The 20,214-nt window shown below is 42.0% G+C and overlaps 1 protein-coding gene and 1 non-coding gene across 7 annotated transcripts in view; one reads left to right on the top strand and one right to left on the bottom strand.

Moving 5' to 3' along the window:
• The window catches only part of RBM47 (RNA binding motif protein 47), a 175,833-nt gene that overhangs the window by 41,406 nt on the left and 114,213 nt on the right, over nt 1–20,214 (top strand). The gene's annotated exons all lie outside the window — the stretch shown is intronic.
• Nucleotides 17,125–17,197, bottom strand: TRNAG-CCC (transfer RNA glycine (anticodon CCC)). Its single transcript has one exon. It is a non-coding gene; the product is annotated as a tRNA-Gly (tRNA).

The following is a 20,214-nucleotide window of genomic DNA, read 5'->3' as shown; positions in this document are numbered from 1 at the left end:
TTGGCTAGATGGGGTTTAGCCTCTTCCCAGAACTGAAACTGGTCCCCATCTGTTTGTTGGCTCAGCACTTGAAAAGGGCTGTTTCAGGAAGCAAACCCACAAGGAACTAAGAGCACAGTCATGTGTTCATGAGTGACGCACTCAGGGTGTCTGCTCCAGCACGTGGCCCCCAAGCAGCCAACTGCATGGTGTGGGCTCAAAGTTCATGATGCATTAGGGTGGGAGGGCATTTTCTCTAAGCCACTTTTCTTTCTCCTGAAATGGCTTGAGTGATAGGTAGTAGCATCCAGCATGAACTTCAGAGCCAGCCTGCCTGAATCTAATCTCCCATTACCACCAGCTCTGCGACCCTGGCAAAGTTATTTAATATTATTCTACCTCAGTGTTTTCATCTGTAAAATGGGCATCATCATAATAATACTTGATAGGATTTTTGTTAATATTATATGAGATAACACACACACAGTGTTTATAACAGTGCCTCTGTGTATGTGTGTTAGTTGCTCAGTCGTGTCTGACTCTGCGGCCCCATGGACCTAACTTGCCAGGTTCCTCTGTCCTTGGAATTCTCCAGGCAAGAATACTGGAGTGGGTTGCCATTCCCTTTTCCAGGGGATCTTCCCAACCGAGGGATCAAACCCAGGTTTTCCACATTGCAGGCAGATTCTTTATCATCTGAGCCACCAGAGAAGCCCCATAACAGTGCCTACCATATGCTAATTGTAAGTGTTTAGCAAGAAAGAGAAATAACTGTCCATTGCTAACCTCAGACAAATGATTTCTCATTGAGAGATTAGTATGCTACATTTATTTTCTATTTTCCGATTTGCGAATTGCTTTCTTATGACATTTCATGATGTCCTTTGATCAGAGGACAGACAGTAGTTAGAATGTTTCATATTTATAAGAAATAGGAGAGAGTTATAATGTAGGACTTCTCTGGTGGCTTAGAGGGTAAAGCATCTGCCTGCAATGCAAGAGACCTGGGTTCGATCCCTGGGTTGGAAAGATCCCCTGGAGAAGGAAATGGCAACCCACTCCAGTACTCTTGCCTGGAAAATCCCATGGATTGAGGAGCCTACATCCTCCTGTAGGCTACAGTCCATGGGGCCGCAAAAAGTCGGACACGACTGAGCAACTTCTCTTTCACTATAATGTAGGAAAGATAAGGGGAAAGGTTTCTACTCTCAGAAAATGCGTTCCATTGCCTGGAGTTCTTCCCCAGGGGGAGTTTAAGAAAGGTAAACCAGGAGGGTATGCTGATTACATACCCTCCCTCTTAGCAAGGTATGTGGTCCTCCAGGGCAGCAGTGTTTCCAGGGCACCTATCCAAAGAGGATTCTGGACCCCGGGCCTGGGTAGGGGTAGAACAATGAACTGTTGACAAGCCAGAGACCCAGGAGGCTCCATCCTTCCCACTAAGACTGATGCCAAGATAGTCTTCAGATACAGAGAGCATCTGAAGGATCAAACCCTGTCTTTCCCTCCTGGTGCCAGATCTTTAGGAGCTTGTTACATATGAGAAAAGGATCAGAGAAATCCATGAAGGAACCAGATTTTTTCTCTTGTGACCAAACGACACTGTGCTCTGGGTCAACAGAGTGGCTTTACTTCTCTCAGTACTAAAACCAGGACTGCTGCTGCTGCGCTGGGCTCAGTTGTGTCTGACTGTTTGCAACCCTATGGACTGTAGCCTGCCAGTATCCTGTCCATGGGGCTGTAGCCAGCCAGGTCCTCTGTCCATGGGATTTTCCTGGCAAGAATACTGTAGTAGGTTGCCATTTCCTACTCCAGGGGATCTTCCTGACCCTTGTCTCCTGCGTCTCCTGCATTGCAGGCGAATTCTTAATGGCTGAGCCATTGGGGAAGTACTGGGCAAATCCACGGGAGTTGGTTACCCTGGCACACAGCAGGCCCTGATCAAAGTGGCCTAAAGGGAGGCTGAAGACAAAGCTGTAACTCAAATTTCAGGGCCAGACACCTTGACGATGTTTTTTTTAGATACCTACTTCCTTATAGGTAGCTTTGGTAATAATACTTCATTTGTGAATTGTAATATTGGTTGAGTATTTCTGTGTGGTCAATTCACACCCTGCCCCCAACTCGCTCACCCCCTCCACCGAGGCTGGGATGTCTTAACCTTGCCTGGCAAAATTGATGTTTTGGATTGTTGTGGGATGTTGTCCAGTGCGTTGTAGAATGCTTAACGGTATCAGTAGCCCCCACCCACTAGATGCTGCTTGCACCCACCACCAAAAATGTCTTATGTGCTGTGCTATGCTGTGCTTAGTCGCTCAGTCATGTCTGACTCTTTGCAACCCTACGGGCTGTAGCCCGCCAGGCTCTTCTGTCCATGTGGATTCTCCAGGCAAGAATACTGGAGTGGGTTGTCATGCCTCCTCCAGAGGACCTTCGCAACACAGGGATCAAACCAGGTCTCCCGCATTGCAGGCGGATTCTTTACTGTCTGAGCTACCAGGTCTTTGGCCATTGCCTAGTAACTTCTGGGTTGGGGGGGCGAAAGGGCCACAGTTGAGGACCATTGCTCTGAGGTCGATAACAGTGCCTACATTTTAGAAAACTGACCTCCTGATCATCTTTGTAATCTGTATGAGTTTCTCTTAATTTATTTGTTCATTCTCTACAATTTTGCTCCTCTTCTTCGCTCCTCCTCCTATCATCTATGATCACATGGTTACTTACAAAATTCTAAAACATACCTGCAGAACACAAGTTTGCCTAACAGACTGAAAGGGTCATTGAGTTTTCTCAAATCTGTGGAAATTCTTTCTGGTCTTAACTTCTTTTGTTTCAGTAGAGTGTCCTCTGAGGTTTACTGGAATTGAGTATATAAAAGTCTTTTAAGTTTTTTTAGAAAAACCATAATTAATTTTGATCTTACTAAGAAGCTTGTTTCTTCTCATGGTGCTATTTTTGTCTGGGCCACTTCTGAAACCATAAAACTGTAATCTCTGTAAAAACTTTTGGAGGAACTTAGATTCTTGGAGAAGATTTGAAATAATCTGTAACGCCTACAGAGAGGCTTCAGAACTGAAAACTATTTGTGCAATCTAGATTTTTCTACCTATTCAGTCAGCCTCATTCTTTCTAATTATTTAACTGAAAAAGTATCCTAAACACCACTCTTCAGTTACTGTGACAGCGTTGTGACAAAAGATCATCTGATCCACCTTTTAGCATTTAACAAACGAATATTTAAATCCAAGATGTCTAATACTATTTTTATAAAGTTTTGCAGACATAGAAATTCCAAATATCTTTATTAAACTGTTCCAGTTTTTAATTACCCTCTAAATCAACATTTCTTCCTTTTCTTAAATGCTGAAGACAGTGTTTATAATATTTACTTTATTAGAATAAATTTTAATCCAGTTATAAAAATAATGCAGGCCAATAAAGAAGCTGAGAACACAAAGGAGAAAATAAAAATCATCTTAAGCCCACACCCAGAGATAATGCAGATAATGGTTTTGAAGTTATACATCTTTTAAAGATGCATATGATATATGCTTATCAGATTAAGTCTTCTGTTCCATTCTCACTTTCACAGTTTTGTGGCTAATTTTAATATATTGTACCTTTTGTTGTTCAGTGACTAAGTCATGTCTGATTCTTTTCGACCCCAGGGATAGCCGTAAGCCTGGCTACCCCGTCCTCTGCTTTTAAATGAATAAATAAAGTGTTTCACAGGAAAATTAAGTTGACAGAATGCATAATGAGGAAGACAGTACTTTTTTCATTATTAAGTTGATTGTTTTGTTCTAATAAACTAGATGGGGTATCAGTTGTCTTAATTTCTTTATCCATCCTTTGGAAATTTCTTTATGCTATACATGTACGTATAGCAGCTACTCCCCTCTCCTCTTTTCCTCAAAAGGCAGACTATTAGGTGAATTGTTTTGTAACTTGTTTTTCTTCACTTAGCAATACATTTTGGAGTTTTCAATTTCAGTACATTGAGATTTTCCACATTGACTATTATATTTATTTTTATTATTTTGGTTTCACCAGCTCTTAGTTGTGGCATCTTTCATCTTCATTGCTGCATGTGGGATCTAGTTCCCTGACCAGGGATCAAACCCAGGCCCCCTGCATTGAGAGCCCAAGTCTTAGCCACTGGACCACCAGAGAAGTCCCTCATATTGACTTAAAAAAAAAAACCAGAGATATAGTATTTCATTGTATGAATATACTGTGATATTTAACTAGAATCCTATTTGATTGGTTTCTAGTCTTTTGCTGTTAAGAACAGTGCTGAAAGAAATTGTCTGTACACGTCATTTTGCAAGTGTAAAATATATCTTTTGTAGGATAAATTCTCCAAAGTACAATTGCTAGGTTAAAAAATATATGCAATAATAATTATAATAGAGATATAATATGATAGATAAATGTCTTTCACAGGGGTAACAATATATACTCCCATGAGAAATGTATGAGACATCCAGTTTCCTCATAGCCTTGGCAACATAACATGTTAATATGTTACAGTAATATATGGAATTTAGAAAGATGGTAATGATAACCCTGTATGCGAGACAGCTAAAGAGACACAGATGTATAGAACAGTCTTTTGGACTCTGGGGGAGAGGGAGAGGGTGGGATGATTTGGGAGAATGGCATTGAAACATGTATAATACCATATATGAAACAAATCGCCAGTCCAGATTCGATGCAGGATACAGGATGCTTGGGGCTAGTGCACTGGGATGACCTAGAGGGATGGTATGGGGAGGGAGGTGGGAGGGGGGTTCAGGTTGGGGAACACATGTACACCCGTGGCGGATTCATGTTGATGTATGGCAAAACCAATACAATATTGTAAAGTAATTAGCCTCCAATTAAAATAAATAAATTTATATTAAAAAATATGTTACAGTAAATTTGTAACATATTTTTGGGGTTTTGCCAATCTGATACATGAGCAATGATATCTCAGTGTATTTTCAATTTGCATATTTTTATAAAGGTTAAAGTCATCTGTACTTGGTCAGCGCTGTCTCCTGTGCCCATTTTTTTATTGGTTTATTGATCATTTTCTCATTGCTTTGTATAAGCATTTTAGGTATTACAGAAATGAGCTCTTGGTGATACGAACTGTGAATATTTTTCCGTTGATTATTCATCTTTTGTTTTTGTTTTGTGGTTTAAATAAATTTTGTATCTAGTTGAATTTATCAGTCTTTTATTATGGCTTTGGCTTATGAGTCACAATAGAAAGGCCTTTCTCATTTCAAGGTTTTAAAAGAATTCTCCCATGTTTTCTTGCAGAACTTATAGTTGATCCATTTGGAATTTATCCTGATATGAGATATAAATCCAACTTTTCTAGATGAAATTCCAGATGTCCCAACACCTAGACTATTTGTTGAATAGTCCCTCTCTTCATTGGTGTGAGATGCACCTTTCGTTGTCTAATAAATTTCCATATAGACTTGGATATACTTCTGGATTTTCTATTCTGTTTCAGTCATTGCTGTAACTGCTTATGTGCCAGAACTTGATTTTTGTGTATAGGTGTGTATATTTTATCATTCCATTTTCCCCTCTATTAGTTTGGAATTCTGTTTTTAGTGTTCACTTTGTATGTTACGAGACAGTTTTTATTTACTTTTTTATGGCTGTGCTGAGTCTTGGTGGCTTCCCGGGCTTTTTCCTAGTTGTGCCGAGCTGGAACGACTCTTTAGTTGTGGAGTGTGCTTTCTAGGGCACATGGGCTTCAGTAGTTGCGAGCACAGGCTCAGTAGTTGTGGTGCAGGGGCTTAGTTGCTCTGTATCATTGTGGGATCTTCCCTGCCCAGGGATTGAACCCATGCCTCCTACATTGGCAGGTAAATTCCTTACCCCTGAGACACCTAGGAAACCACTAGACAGCCTTTAAATTCATTTCCCCACCTACTGACTTAGGTGCCTCTCTTGTCATGTGTTTTAATTCTCTTTATAGTATTTTTAATTTATGAAATATTTGTTTATTTGTAAAACTTAGTAAGACATGATCATGATTGTTTTATGTAGTCAGTGTTTATTTAAATTTAGCATTTTTATTGTTCCTCATTATATCCTGTATTCTCTGACTTTCCATCTTGGACCATTTTCCTGCTCTTCTAGAGCATCCTTTAGTGGCAGTCTACTTGTGACAAACTCATTATTCATTTTACAGAATATGCCATTATTTTGAGCTTCATTTTTGAAAGGTATTTTCGATAAGAATAGCATCATAAGGTTGATTTGCAGCACGCTGAAGATATTATCCTACTGTTTTCTGGCTTCCATTGTTGGTGCTGAGAAGGCCATTGTCTAACTATTAAGCTTTTTGATGATAATACTGCATTTTGCATGATAATCATAATTGTTTATAGTCTAATAATTTCAAAATTATGAATTCTAGAGTCAAATTTCAAAATAATTATTTCTAGAGTTGCATGGGTTTCGTTTTATTTCCTGTATTTCTGATGATTCTCACACATGTTGTGTTGCACCTGGTTCACTTTGACTGGATGCTGGATCCTGTATTTGAAAAAGTTTTGTAGAAATTACTTGAGGTTTAGCATTACCTTATGTTCTTCCTGGGTCAAACTATTTCTTTATTAAAGCTTTCTCCTGTGTTTCGGTGTTTGATAGTAGTGGCCCTTCTATCAGGATTCTCCTGGTTATGAAGTTTAGGATTCACTTAACTAGTTCAAAACCGCCCCTCCCTTAAAAAAAAATTCCACTGTTATCTCTTTGGAGGTGGACATGTTAAATTTATACATTAATGCAAAATAACATCTGATGTTGAGTTTTTCCATTCAAAAATATGGCAGAGACAACATTTTTAAAAAAGGAATGTTGTTGGGATTCTCAGGTGTTTTATTCATTTTGGGACTTTAGAAACATTCAACTGAGGTCATAATAGATGTCAGGGTATGGTTTAATATATACATAGTCATTTTAGATTGTCTTATTTATAAAGCATAATGACTTTATCAAGGCTATTATGATATTAGACTCATGTCCTCTTGATTCTCCAGCATTAGCTTTTATTTGTATACCTCTCTCTCTCCTGAGTCCTGCCCCACCCTGAGTCATGTCAGACAACTGAAAGCTCTTTTATCTTGATTCTATTAGGCTCGCCCTAGTAGAATTTTAGGGACGCTGGGTTGCAATCCTTTCTTCAGACGCATTTGCTGTGCCACGGCATTGTTCATGATACGCCGCAAGCATGCTTGCGCTGCTTTCACAGAATCTCAGGTCAGAGACAGCAGAGCACAGTGCTTCAGAGGGCAGGATCTGGTGTCTCACCAGACTGGCTTTGAAGTGGTGGCTGGACTTCTTCCAGCTTTGTAACTTTGGTTAGATAGTTCACCTTTTGAAGATCAAGTTTCCTCCCCTGGAAAATGGATGTAATAAGGGAATCTTCATTAAAGTATTGCGAACATTAAATGAGAGAACCACATATTAAGTGGTCGATAAATGTTAGCTATAATGTGCTTCCCTCATTTTATAGACACTTGTGCTCAGGTTCTGTCATTTACATAACTTTCCTAAAATCCCTGGGATTTGAGGAAGTGGCAGAGCTTTTCGTCTCTGAGTCCAGTGCTCTTTTTTTTCACAGCGCCACCAATGAATAGTATAAATAAAGAATAGCTATCAGCTAGGCTATCAAAACAGCTATCAGGTAGGGCCTCCCTGTTGGCTCAAACGGTAAAGAATCTGTGTGCAATGCAGGAGACCTGGGTTCAATCCCTCTGTTGGGAAGATCCCCTGGAGAAGGAATTGGCAACCTACTCCGGTATTCTTGCCTGGAGAATTCCATGGACAGAGGAGCCTGGCGGGCTACAGTACATGGGATCACAGAGTCGGACGCGACTGAGCAACTAACTTTTTTTCAGGCTATCTGGTCGGCACCGTTCTTAGTACTTTACCTGTAGCTCAGTTTATGCTTATTAACCAGAAGGTAGATGCTAAAATTATCTCTGTTGTACAAATGGAGAAACTGAGATATGGAGACATTAAATCAGGTACACACAGCTAATAATGACAAAGCAGGATTTGAATCAAGACAATCGAACTCTAACACAAAGGTCTAATTGGCCTGGGAGTCCCTTCCACTGGCAGCAGTTCTTCTCAACCCCCTCCAGGTTCCTCTTTGCTGCCTTTTTTTCCTCCCATCTCTCCCTCTGTCCTCTTATCCTTTTCATTATGTATCCTTATCATTTATCCTCTGTCATTTATCCTTGTGCCTTGAGCTTGCCCTGAAGATGGTATAACTTGAGGAGGTTTTAAGGAAACTAGCTTTTACTAAGCATCTACTAAAATCACACACTGTATTAGTTGCTTTCATATCTATGTTTTCATCTTCATTTTGCAGATGAGCAAACTCAAGCTCAGAGAATATAAGTAATAAGTTACCCACATTCACTCAGTTGGATGGTAACAAAACTGAGATTGGAGCCTAGGTATATTTCCAAAGCTTGTACTTTTCACCAGGGCTAGTAAACAGCTGTATGCACTTGATTCGGCCATGCTGGTTGTTAAAATAATGCAATATCTCTGAACCTCTTGATGGATAGCTGCCGTTCCAAGTCTCCCTTGTGACTCTACCACCACCCGCCTGGCCTGCCCAGCCCCCTCCCCAGGACATCTAGACCTTCCCATAAGCCAACAAGTAAAAGTTGACATCCAGTCCAGCAGGGGCATCAAAGACCTTGTTCCAGCCCCGAGGCTGGCTGGCAGATTTGTGTCAGTGTCTTTGCAGTCCTCTTTATCACAAGGCTATGTAGTGTCAAGTATCATGCTGAGTACTGCTTAACATCACTAGGGTAGCTCAGGATGAATGAGAAAATAACTTCACAGCTCATTACTGAAACTGCCATTTGGGATCAAATCAGAAACACTGCGGAAGCTTAGTTGAATTCATTGCTTCCCTTGATGAAGTACAAGATGAGGAATGTTGCATCTGAACAAATGAATTTTGTATTCTTACCAAGACTAAGGTTGCTAAAGAGCAAGTGTTTCTCAGCCCCTACCCAGTCTTCACTCTCACTATCCAGCCTGGCCAAGCCACCTATGCCAGAGCCCTCCTTCTATACCTCAGTCTTTGGTTAGAAGCTCTTCTGCCCCTATCCACACCCCTTTCACCCACTGAGGATTTTCAGGCCTCCGAGGCCCACAAGATGGGTATTACCTTTAGAATCATTTCTATTGCACTTGGGTGAAAAAAGCTTTTTGTAGGGCCTGGGGCTCTGAACATCATTTCTAACATTCTTTCTTTGAAAAAGGCATTTTGTGTTTCAAAAAGCTACTTACAAAGGAACGGTTCTAAAATCGAGATAGGGTTTTTTTCAAGACTTCCCTGGTGGTCCAGTGGCTGAGACTTTACGCTCCCAATGCAGGGTGCCCAGGTTTGATCCCTGAGCTGGGAACTAGATCCCATATCCGCAACTAAAGATCCCACATGCTGCAATGAAGATCAGAGATCCCATGTGTGCAACTAAGACCCAGTGCAGCCAAATAGATAAATAAAAGATTTTTGAAAGAAGATAGGGATTTTTCTTGTGTTCTGGGAAGAAACTAAGTTAGTCTGGTATGTTTTACTCTTCCGCAAGTCCCATTGATTGCTTCCTGTTGTTTTGTGGTTGATAATAAACCAACAAATCTGTTACCTGGGCTGTTTATTTTTCCTACTTTAAAGCCGTGGTTTTCCCAGTCTTTAGAGATTCCTTGTGTTTTTGTCAGGATAAGCTAAGTAGCAGTAACGTAGAGACCCCAAGATGTCAGCGGGTTGCCTGATAGAAATATAGTTCCTGAAGTCCTGGTGTGTGTGCAGGCTTGCAGAGTATCACCTCCATGAACTCATTAGGAGATTTGGACTGAAAACGTGCTGTGCTTAGTTGCTCAGTCGTGTCTGACTCTTTGCCACGCTATGGACTGCCGCCCACCAGGCTCCTCTGGCCATGGGGATTCTCCAGGCAAGAATACAGGTTGCCATGGCTTCCTCCAGGGGAATCTTCCCAACCCAGGGATTAAATCCAGGTTTCCTGCATTGCAGGTGGATTCTTTGCCATCTGAACCACCAGGGAAGCTTAAGAATACTGGAGTGGGTAGCCTGCCCGTTCTCTAGCGGATCTTCCCGACTCAGGAACTGAACCAGGGTCTCCTGCATTGCTGGCAGATTTTTTAGCCACTGAGCTATCAAGGAAGTCCTTGAATAAGACTGATAATAGCTTTGCCTTTTCCAGCATGTGATGTCCAGAGTTGCTTAGGCATTGCTTTCCCAGTCATCCAGACAAGGAAAAAACCCAAGGGAATAGATTTTTAGGGCCAGGTCCACATCAGGTCATCATGGCACACATCATTTTCTTTCTGTCCATTGGCCAGAGCTAAGTCAAATAGTCACACCCCATAGCAATGTGGGAACTGTGTTCTTACTCTGGTCTATAGAAAGGAATGACCTCTATACCTTGTATTTTTTGTAACTTTTAAATATACCAGGAAGAGTCCACCCAGGTCCTGCCTACTGGACATTACCATCTCTGAGGACCATCCCATCCCGCATGCCCTGGGAGAGTCCCCGGTTCTGGGTGGCCATGTAACCTTGGGCAAGTTACCTATCTGAATCTCAGTTTTCTTATCTAAATCAACCAGTAAATATCTAAGGTATTTAAATGTTTTAAGATGGCATGGTTCAGAAGAATTTGACTTCTGGGGATCCCGTAGGGTAATCACAACACAGCCACAAAGTTCAGAGAACATTTTACAGCTTTTAAAGCCATTTAATCATGAGAGAGAGAGAAACAAAAATTAAAAAAAGAACCACAGATCATCAAAGTGTTCATTGTTTAAATGCTGTTCATGAAGCAAAAAGGATTTATTTGGAGCCAGTCTTAGGTGAGTGGTGAAAAGTTTAGAGGTCCGAGATCATACTAAAATGTACTTTAGAATGCCAATATAATGTAGCACATGGATTCATTCACTTTGATTTTAAACTGCCAGTTTATCACTGGATTTGACCCTCTTTGAGATATTTCATTTGGAACTTCACACCCACCAACATGACTCTATCCTTGGAGTGAATTCCTCAGTGATGTCTCTTCTAAGAATAGTGTTACTTCTGAGCATCCTTGTGTATTGAACCAACACTACTTAGTATGGGAAAAATATATTATCAGTGAAACAAGTTTTTCTTTCTAGGGAGTACCATAGATAGAAAGGAAGCATCGTGTGGACAAATTATGTTGCCCATTGCAAGGAGCAGTGCACTGCGCACATGAATTCTTCCATAGGCTTTGGCAGGCTGGTGACCAAGTATTGAGTGCTCACGTGCTCAAAGCATTGGGTAAGGGCTATGTTAATTCACAGTATCACCATCAGTGTGGGCTACCTAACATTTGCTGGTCTTCTGAATATTACGTCATCTGAGATCTCAATGAGGTAGGATCCGAGTTTCTGAGACTTCGTTTGGCAGAATTTGGGCAAAGGAATGAGGAGAAAAGAGCCCTGGTTTGATCATAGAAGCTGTTATACTATTATTTCTCAAAGAATTGAAAGTTGCTCAGTCATGTCTGACTATTTGCGACCCCATGTACTATACACTCCATGGAATTCTCCAGGCCAGAATACTGGAGTGGGTAGCCTTTCCCTTCTCCAGGGGATCTTCCCAACCCAGGGATCAAACCCAGGTCTCCCACATTACATGTGGATTCTTTACCAGCTGAGCCACAAGGGAAGCCCAAGAATACTGGAGTGGGTAGCCTATCCCTTCTGCAGCAGATCTTCCCAACCCAGGAATCGAACCTGGATCTCCTGAATTGTAGGCGGATTCCTTAACAACTGAGCTATCAGGAAAGCTCATATTTCTCAAAGCAGCTTTAAATACTCTGACTCCTCAGACTTTTTTTTTTTTTTTTTAATGTGAACTATTTTTAAAAGTCTTTATTGAATATTGCTTCTGTCTTTTGTTTTGGTTTTTTGGCCGAGAGTCATGTGGGATCTTAGCTCTCCAACCAGGAATGGAGCCTGAACCTCCAGGATTGGAAGGCAAAGCCTTAACCATTGGACTACAGGGAAGTCCATCCCCAGTGTATCACATTGCATTAAATATACTGCCTCTGAGCCCACACCCACAATAGGTTAAATGAATCACTAAAGGACTGTAGTTAAAAAAGTTCCTTAATGAATAGAATTACTAGGACAGTAATTCTGAGACTGTTTAAGATGAGAGATTTCCAGACCTTTGCTTTGGTGTTGCTGATGCAGAAAGTCCAAGGCAAAATCAGGAGTCTGATTTTTAACAAGCTCTCCAGGTAATTGGATCAGCTTGAGAAACTGCTCCAGAGCAGTGGTCCTCCACCTTTCAGAAGATGGTTGCTCTATGGGGTGCCATGGGATGAGAATGCTCCTGCTCCAAGGCAGGGCAGGTCTAGAGGGACACCCAGCACGGTGATGGCTTGCAGCATGCCCCCCATAAATATTTGTTGACTATTGGAAATAAGGTTACTTTGAGGAAATGAGCACATTCTGTCTCAACCTTGAGTGGATAGGGAGAAGCAAATTATTTTGGAAGACTACTGGATGAGCATGCAACTAGAGCTGAGGAGAAGAGGGACCTAAAATCTCACTGCACCCTCTTCCTTGGCCCAGTGCAACCCCAGCCTGTTTCACAGTAGGGTGAGCTTGTTGTCTTGGCAGCCGAAAACCTTCTGATGTCCAGTGACTTCGGAAGTTCCAGTGGGCACCGTCGATTTTTTTCTGTCCAGCTTTTCCTGGGCTTCCCAGTGGGGCCCACCTCTTCTTTTGATAGTTACTAATACATTTTTTTTTCTTTATTCATTTTTATCTTATAGTCTTGGAGCCCAGTAGACCAATAGTCTATTTCTGTTGTTTTTGCATATCTTTAACTCTAGTGGATCTGGAAGATTTTCTCTTAAGGGGCTTGTTCCCTGATTTGTAATCTGACTGTACAGATTGTAAAACATGTAATTGACTTAAGTGATAGCTTAAAGATACAGATTGGTTATTTGGGAGATGTTAAAACGTAAAACATGGTGTATTGTTTCTAGTTACTGAGCATACTGTGCGCTGTGGACCTCTGATGACTGTTACTGACAAGAGATTTCTGATCTCCTAGCGGAAGAATCTATTATTTTAAGATAAGGAATAATATTAATACCAGAAAGACCAAAGTTTAAGCCTCAGCCTACTTCTTTTATTCCCCCCAGTCTACTTCATAGAAGCCTTTTCTTTTTTTAAAACGAGACACTCTCCAAGCCTCAGTTTCCTTCACTGAAAGTAGGCTTACCAGTTCCCACCTGGCTTGGTTGTTGGAGAATTAAAACCAGACACATGGTCTGTTTTAATGCAGTTTCTGGCACACAGCCAGTGTTAAAAACATGCCACTGCCCACCCCCCCACCCCCCCGCCAAAAAAAAAGAATGAAAGAAAAGAGAACAACATCAGCTTTAAAAAATCAGTAATTAATTTGGCTGTGCTGGGACTTAGTTGTGGCACTCAGGTCTTCGATCTTTGTTGCAGCACGTGGGATCTTTAGCTGTGGTGTGTGAACCCTTAGATGCAGCATGTCGGATCTAGTTCCCTGACCAGGGATCAAACCGAGGCGCGCTGCACTGGGAGCTCGGAGTCTCAGCCACAGGATTACCAGGGAAGTCCCAACAGCATCAACTTTGGACTTGTTATGGTGGTCAGCCATCAAAAAGGACATAGATCAACACAATGTAGAGAATATGTTGGAAATTGAAATGCAGGAGGATGCAGGGAAGGGGTAGGCAGGGCCACCTTCTGGCTGCTCGGCCTTTAAGTGACACATGGGCCGCACCGGGAGGAACAGGGCGAGCCATGTCACCTGTCATCCCCCCCAGGGAACTGGTTATATTGTGAGCTCTGATTAGATTTTTTAAAATGGAACCTGGCAAAAATGCTTTGAGTTCTGTGGGTCACCTGAAGGTGGGAAGGAAATGTCGGGCCATGCAGACTCTCAGTTCTAAAGCACCTGCGCCTCGGGAAAGTAGAGATAAGCATAACTCAGAAATGTATGCCCTTATATTTTAAAGGCTGACCTTAGTGAGTACTTAAAGCACTTGGGGGATTTTCTGCAATTTTCACTAAGTGGATTCAGATTCTGCAGGTGATGTTGGTGAAACCATTAACTGTCAGTGACCCTAGCCATGTTAGGAAATGCCCCCAAATTGTGAACATTCTGAGTGGTTTGGCTGTGTTTTGACAACCGCATTTTAGCTGAAGAGTTTGTTTTTTCACTGTTTTGCTTCTGTGAGGGTCGGAGCAGAAAATGAGAACAGGGTAATGCTTGAAATTGAGTGCTTGGCTAGAGATGAGTGATTCACGGGCCTGTTTGTTAATCCAGCTAACATCTATCATAAGTAATTAGACTAAAAAAAATAACCATTTAAAACTGCTTGAAATATAGATTTGAAGGCACACAGAGTTATCTATTTCATTTGTGGTTTGTTGTGCTTGAGAGTCAGGGCTAGGACATATTTTGTGCTGCCAGCAGAAATGAGGAATTGAGAAATAGGGAACAAGTGTTCTTTCTACCCTATAAAAAAGGGCCTGACTTAGCAAAATAACAAAAAAATCCTGCTTTTGCACGACTGAGAGTTTTCCTGAGCTGGGTGGGACCTAAAGGATGGTGGAAGGGATATTTCATGAAACTAAAAAGAATTCTGCTGAATTAAGATGTTCTCTGCCCTTGTGCGAGTCCCTCACATAAGCAAAGTTAGAACCATGTTTTGTATTTAAACAACACTCAAGTCTTCCTGGGCTCTCCTGATTTATTTAAAAACATTTTTTAAGACACTCTTCTGACCTTGGGGGCTTCAATATTAAGTAGTATTAGCTGCAAAAATACCTGTTTTGAGCACCAAATAAAGCAACCATTTAGAAAGAGCGCCAGTGAGGGAGCTTTGAGGACTTCAAGGCAGTATAGCTTACACTTGATGTGCTTCTAAATCTAGTTGTGAAGATAAGATCTAAACAGGCTAAAAGTTAAATAAGAGTAATAACCTAAAACTGTAGCGATAACACGTCACTGGGCGATGAATTGCCAAATAGAATTGCACAGGCAATAAGGCTTTCACAATTCAGAGGTGGGAGCAGACTTTGTGTGTGTCTGCTGGTGAAGTGCTGGCCACCTCCTGCGTGTCTGTCGTGACATTCAGGACTCCTTCAATCCTTCAGCAAATATGTATTGGTGTCAGGTGCTGGACTGCGCACGGGGCATACAGTAAGCCGAGTAAGGGTCCTGCCCTCATGGAGGTTACAGTTTGGGGTGGACAACCAGGCAGTGAGCAAACAGTAGTTCATCACACATCATGATGAGTGCTACAAGGGAAAGCTCACACCAAGATGCGAAACAATCTGGGCTGCTGAAGGGGAGAGCTACCCCGAAGAAGTAACATTGGAACTGAGAACTGAAGAATTTACCTCAAGTACTTCGTGAAGTAAGAACACTGCTGGACCCAATTAAGTAGCTTCTTTTATTTCCACAGAGAATTCGTTTGGAGGATAGTGCTTTCCTTAGTTGCTCAGTCGTGTCCGACTCTTTGCGACCCCATGGACAGGAACCCACCAGGCTCCTCTGCCCATGGAATTTTCCAGGCAAGAATACTGGAGTGGGGTGCCATTTCCTACTCCAGGGGCCAAACCCACGTCTCTTGTGTCTCCTGCATTGGTGGGCAGATTCTGTACCGCAAGTGAAAAGGCGAAACAATTTATAATTGTTGAAGTTTTTGCAATGAGCGTATGCTTCCATGCATGTACACACACACTCACACCCTTTCTTCTTACACATTGTCTTGCTCACACCCCACTGACAGCTTTCCTACCCAGCTCGGTAGAGTAATTTTGCAAACGAATGTGTAAAAGATCATTCCAGATTCCTAGCAGATCTGTCTCAATGTTTCCCAGAAGCTCTTGTGGATGCCTTCAGGGAGGTGAAATTTTGATTGCCAAAAGCTTTGTGTACCATCTTCCCAGATGGCGCTAGTGGTAAAGAATCCTCCTGCCAGTGCAGGAGATGTAAGAGACAACGGGTTCAATCTCTGGATCGGGAAGATCCCCTGGAGGAGGACATAACAATCCACTCCAGTGTTCTTGCCTGGAGAATCCCCATGGACAGAAGAGCCTGGTGGGCTGGAGTCTAGGGGGTCACAAAGAGTCAGACATGACCGAGCACCCACATACACGGACTGAGAGTAAGCTGAATCTGCAGTGTTATTTCCGTGTCTTCTTCCTCGCAACAAATAGGTTTTGATTATGTGCCAGGCACACTGCTAGGAGCTAAAGAAAACAAATATGGACCATACAGGGCTCCTGCCTTGCATTACTGCCACAGCACCCATGGTCGGAGACACTGCTAGCTTTTTGATCCCCCTCCTCTGCCCACCCACCTCCTTTTTTTTTTTTTTTCCTTTCCTATTCCACTTTTCCTAGGTATTTTCCATGCTAGACAATGTTAATTCTGTTAGAATCAGATCAGCCCCCAGATAGACAATTGTGGTGTCTGGTATGTTGTCATACATATGTACAGAGGACAGGAAATGATGATGCATGACACAAGTGACTGGAAACGGTTCTCAGATGGGAAGTTATAGGTGGGACAGTGATGAGAGGAAGTCAGTTCAGTTGAATGAGCACTTAAGAGTAGAAGTGGGGACGCTTGTTCCTTGGGCACACTTCTTGGTGGCAGGCGGCGTGTTGGCTGTTGGGACTATAGGAATGAATAAGGTGAGCACTCTGCGCCCTTGATGTGATGTGGTGTTTGCTGATAGTCACTGTTTCTGGGTGAGCCTAGAGAAACCAGTCAACCTCTCTGAGCCTGTGTCCTTATCATCAAAACTGGAGTCAGTTGTAACTAAAGGTTCCATTTCACCTTCAAAAGTCTGTGGTCCTGAAGAATTATTTAACAGCTTGCTGGTCAACCCCTGTCCATCACTCTAGGATTCAAATAAAGGATAGTGGGGGCTTTTAAATACACATATATATGTGTAGTGTATTTATTTATTTGACTTTCTTAGTTGCAGCGCTCGGGGTCTTCGATCTTTGTTGTGTGGCATGTGGGATATTTTCCTTGTAGCAAGTGGGATCTAGTTCCCTGACCAGGGATCGAACCCTGGGTCCCTGCATTGGGAGTGTAGAGTCTTAACCACTGGACCACCAGGGAAGTTCAGAATATTTGCTTTTGTTGCAGTAAGAGAGACTTGAGATAGGTCTGAGGAAGAACTTGTTGGTGATAGAGTGTTGAAACAGCGCATTAGGGTTTATTATCTTGGACTGACAAGTGTCAGGCTCTGTTTCAGGAGAGAAAGCCCCTTCTCTCAGGGAGCTCACATTTCATTGGGGCAGAGAGATAACAAAAAGTGATAAAAATGAATACACAATGTAATTCCAGATAATAAAAAGTGCATCAAAGAAAAATAAAGAACTTCCTAGAGAGATGGAAATTCCTGTATCTTGGGAAGAAGAGAGAGAGAGTACAGGGCTGGTGATTGAAGGGCTGTCTTCACAGAGTGATCTGGGAAGACTGCTTGGAGGAGGTGAGTCCAGCTGCGGGGAGAGCCAGACAAGGAAGGCTGGGAAAGGAAATTCCAGGTGGGGTCTGAGGCAGGGAACTGAGAAAGCTAGCACATTGGAGTGAGGAAGTGGTAGAGAGGCCGGGAAGGAAGTAGAGAGTAAAGAAGGCTCGAGAAAGCTTGCTGTACTAGAATATGGATTTAGCAGTCACTCTTCAGGAGTGACTGTAACCCTGGTGTAGGTTAACTTAGTCCAGCCTGATATTGCTGGATCTGGACTAGGTGCATTTTGAACATCTCAACAGTTGAAATACAGCATCTATTTCCATCTCTATCTTTGTCTTTTCTTTATGTATTTCTTTGACAAAAGGTCTTGTATTAAGATGTGTTGCTTTCTAAAGAGAAAATATCTTTTGAATTAATGCTTATGCCGTCTTTTCTTTTTTTAGTGTAACTTTTGAAAAACTATGCTACTTGTTCCTCCCTCTCTTCCTTATTTTTTTAAACAAACATTTAGTATTTCATAAGACACTTAGATTCCCTGCCTGCCTGCCTGCTAAGTTGCTTCAGTCTCGTCCAACTCTTTGTGACCCTATCGACTAACCCGCCAGGCTCCTCTGTCCTGGGATTCTCCAGGCAAGAATATTGGAGTGGGTTGCTGTGCCCTCCCCGAGGGGAATCTTCCCGACCCAGGGATCCTACCAGCATCTCTTATGTCTCTTGGATTGGCAGGCAGGTTCTTTACCACTAGCGCCACCTGGGATGCACACTAGTGTTAATAAAAACCAGTGTTTGGGTGGTATTTCCTGGCTTATTGTTATTTTCTTTCTTCGTGCAAACTTTATCTTGGGAATACTGAAAAGTATTCACAGATGGTGGAAATGAAACTTTCAGTTCTGTTTTCTTTGCACTCACCTTGAGACAGATGTTTGCTTCTGATATGCTGATAACCATATTACGAAAATGAAATTTAAATTCAGTTAAAATGTCTCTTGAATTTATTAGCCTCAAAAATATGTATTTTGTGGCAACCCTATTTTCTTAGTTATTTAAAAGTCAGCTGTGACACAAGCCCAGGATGGCCCGTGTACCTCGTGTATTCAAGCAGCCAGCATACCCACTCCCAGTCATAGAAGAGTATTTATTTACAGCCAGGCTGGGCTTGCTACCCCAATAACTTAGTAACTGCCTACTTTTGTGCTTGGGAAATATTTATCAGAGCCACAAGAGGGCAGCTTGTCCAGTGAATCTAGGGGTAAAAAGTTCTGTTCTTTAGACAGAGGATAAAGTGCTGAATTTCTCAAAATGTTTCTTGAATAAGGAAGAGTTTTTACATTCTTAGCCAGCTTCATCCATTCTAAGAGACAGTGTTTTTGGAAATTAAATGTTTTAAGGCAAGTTCTTTCACTCATATCTATTTTCCCTTTTCTTTGAAATATGAGTATCCATTTCCCCTTGAGTCCCCAGTTCCCCCGTCTTCCAGCCCTTTTATCCTTATGCAGTTTTTATTGAACTATAATTTGCATATAATAACATTCACACAGGTTTTAGTGACATGTGGGATGCATGCAGGTGTGGAACCACTGCCCCAATCAAGATATAGGAACTTTCATCTCTCTAGAAAGTTCTCTAGTGCCTCTTTGCAGTTGGTTTCCCTTTGCAGGTCCCACATCCCCTTGGATCATTAATCTTATGTATAATATATATATATACCTGAGACAAAGCATTTTATAAATTGAAGTTAATGATCATGCACTTTAGGGTCCTTTCTGAAAGGCTGTGTGAGAGCTCTGGAGAGATTAAGGAAATCGGAGGCAGCTCCTTTTCAAGGCAGTTATATACGTTTTTACTCTTTGTGGTTGTAGGGGTGGTTTTAATCTGCCTTGTATTCACTGAGTTGGGAGGATTATCCTTAACTGCACAGTCAATAATTATCCATTTGTCCTTTAAAGTTTATTTCTGCTCTCATTATAGTTGATTTAATAATAATGCGTTTCTGGCACTTTACTTACATGTATTAATGAGCTCAAGGAATCTGAAGGAGGTACCATTATTATCCATATTTAGATGAGGACACTGAGGTACAGTCACATGTAACCTTGACAGATAAAAAGGAGTAGAGTTAGTTTCTTGGTGTGAAATGTAAGATAAATGAAAATAAAAGCTTCCTAGGAAATGTATGTTCTCATCAATCAAAGTAGTACCCTTAAAAAATTAGCGCTTCTCTTGATGCACGTAATGCTCTTGGACAGTGTCACCTGTGGCCACAGTTGAACGCCATGACAGTTTCAGTTCCGCATCCCTGACCTTGACTGCCCAGATTCCCTATGTCTGTTTCCCTGGTTCCTGCCTTCATCTTCTCCTTTTGGGTCACCCTGCCTTTAGTTCCCTGCATTGTGGTCAGGGTGATCTTTCCAACAAGCAGTCCTGGTCATGCCACCTTCCTGATTAAAATTCTCCAGTGGTTCACCATGCAGTAAAATGTCAGCTCCTCGTCTTGTTCAGCCGTGAATCCTGCTGCTCCCTCCACTGCCCACCCTCAGTCCAGCTGGTCTTCATTCTCCAAAAAGCCTGTGCTTTCTCTTGCCCCACACACAGGAGCTGACTATTCCTTCTGTCTGGAAAATGTGCTCTCTTCATCTGTCATCCTGTCTGACAGTTCAGTTCA

This window comes from Bubalus kerabau, chromosome 7, assembly GCF_029407905.1.
Source record: "Bubalus kerabau isolate K-KA32 ecotype Philippines breed swamp buffalo chromosome 7, PCC_UOA_SB_1v2, whole genome shotgun sequence".
NCBI classification, from domain to species: Eukaryota; Metazoa; Chordata; class Mammalia; order Artiodactyla; family Bovidae; genus Bubalus; species Bubalus kerabau.
The sequence above is the reverse complement of the archived record's forward strand: the minus strand, read 5'-3'. Positions and strand labels throughout refer to the sequence as shown.